Genomic DNA, 2,152 nt, shown 5'->3' with positions numbered 1-2,152 from the left:
GAAGTATCTCTCCTGCCCATCAGCCAATCTAATAATCTACTCACTACCTCCCACACCACATGCTAAAAATCTACCATACTAGTGCAGAATCACCATGTCTCTCTCTACGTCATACTTCATAGCCTCAGACCCTTGCTGACTGATGCATTGCATGCGTATGCGAGGAGGGGGATTTCAGTGGCTATAACCAAAATTCTCCCATGCCAATCAATGAGACAGAGAGGAATGAGCAGCACAGATACTGTGCTTCCTGCTGGAAGTGAAAGCGGAAGGCTAATCTGCTGTGATGACAGACTGGCCTGAAGATGGCAGAGACCCAGATGTTTTGTTATCACTGGACACTGGAATGGGAGTGGATCTTCTGTAATATTACTTAGGACAGATGAGAAGGAAGAAACTAAAAAAAAAAATAAACCCCTATTGTAGATAGGCTTCATGTTTTTTCAACTGTGACTTTGTGGTTACTACTTTTTGCATTAGTACGCTCCCAGCAGTGGCATGCCAATTGGGGTTGCAGAAGTTTCAACTGCACATGATCTCCTGGACCTGAGGGTCCTTCTTTATCTGCTGAAGTAGGTCTTAACTGCTGCAATAGTGGTAGTGATCACCTCTATTTGTGCTATGACCTATGATTTGGCGTACATGAATTTCAGGCGGCATGGAAAATTGGGCGCAGAAACAGTGCCGATCGTAGAATATTGGCAAATTTACCAATACTTTACTATTTAAAGTGTTAATTTCCATTTTTATTAGGTGCGATATTTTACTATAGCTAAACTCAAACCTACTTTCACACAGAGCCCTACACTACCTATGCCCAACCCTAAGCCCCCTGGTGGTGGATAACCCTAAGGCCGCCCCCCCTCCCGTGATGCCTAACCCTAAGACCCCCTGGTGGTGCCTAACCTCAAGACTGCCCCGTGGTGCAAAAACAACAACAACCGCCCCCTCCCCCCCCCAAAAAAAAAAAATTCATTTGAAGTTACCTCGTGTTTATTTTAAATATTTTTACTCAGTACAGGTTCTCTTTAAGAAGTGAGAGAGCGGTGGAACGGCGGAGCGCGGAATCACGGCATCACGGCAGGAACGGATCTAGACCAAGTTGCGCCTGGGGCAAGGTCAGGTTTTGGCGCCTAAACTGCAATTCCCCATCCAAATTTTGCCGCCTTTTTAAGAATTCAACAAACTGCGCCTGGGGCAAGATACCCGCTTGCCCCCCCCCCCCCCTAGATCCGTCCCTGCATCACGGCAAGTGAGCAGGAGGACTTCAGGAGGCTGAAAGAAGCCCCAGGTAAGTAACTAGGCAAAAAGATTTTTCCATTAAAGAGAGTCTGAAGCGAGAATAAAAACGCCTCTATCCCGTGGCTTAACGGGGGTCCCTGATCCCCCAAATCCCCTTGGTACAGCGGGGGAGCGCTTCCTGGTTGGGGCAGGGCTAACCGCCGCAGCCCTGCCCCACGCGCGTCTGTCAGCACGTATCTCCGCCTCTCCCCCGCCCCTCTCAGTCTTCCTTCACTGAGAGGGGCGGGGGAGAGGCGGCGATGCGCCGCTGATAGACGCGACTGGAGGCAGGGCTGCAGCCGTTAGCCCTGCCTCCCTCCAGGAACCACCAAATCCACGACCAAGTCTTGCGGGGTTGGGGGATTTGGGGGTGAAGGGACCCCCGTTTAGCGGTGCGATAGCGGCGGTTTAGCAGGGGCACACATGCCCCTGCTAACTATGAGCTCTGAAGCGAGAATTATTCTCGCTTCAGAGTCTCTTTAAGGTCCTATAACATTGTATTACAGTGTCATATCTTTAGTGTTGTTCCATGAAATGATATACTAAAAGATTTACAAACACGTGAGGAGTGTGCTCACTTTTGGGAGATACTGTATCACTGTCTTTTTATTTCCTCGGGTTCACTTTAATAAATTTGTACTTCATACCTTAAAAGGGATAAATGAGAAAAAGGGAAAGAGGTAATTTCATCTAAAGCTGAAATATTTCCTCCTAGGTGAGAAGCTGTGAGCGAGATGCTGCAGACAGAGGCTGACAGCAGCAGGCAGCGGTGCTGCTCCACCTTGGCTTCCGCCTCTCCCCCTCCCTCCCTGCCGGTATGTAACCCTCCTCCTCCTTCTTCTCTAATGTTTACCCATTCTCTGCCTGATTT

The sequence above is a fragment of the Hyperolius riggenbachi genome, chromosome 2 (assembly GCF_040937935.1).
Source record: "Hyperolius riggenbachi isolate aHypRig1 chromosome 2, aHypRig1.pri, whole genome shotgun sequence".
In the NCBI taxonomy this organism is placed as follows: Eukaryota; Metazoa; Chordata; class Amphibia; order Anura; family Hyperoliidae; genus Hyperolius; species Hyperolius riggenbachi.
This window is presented reverse-complemented; position numbering follows the sequence as displayed.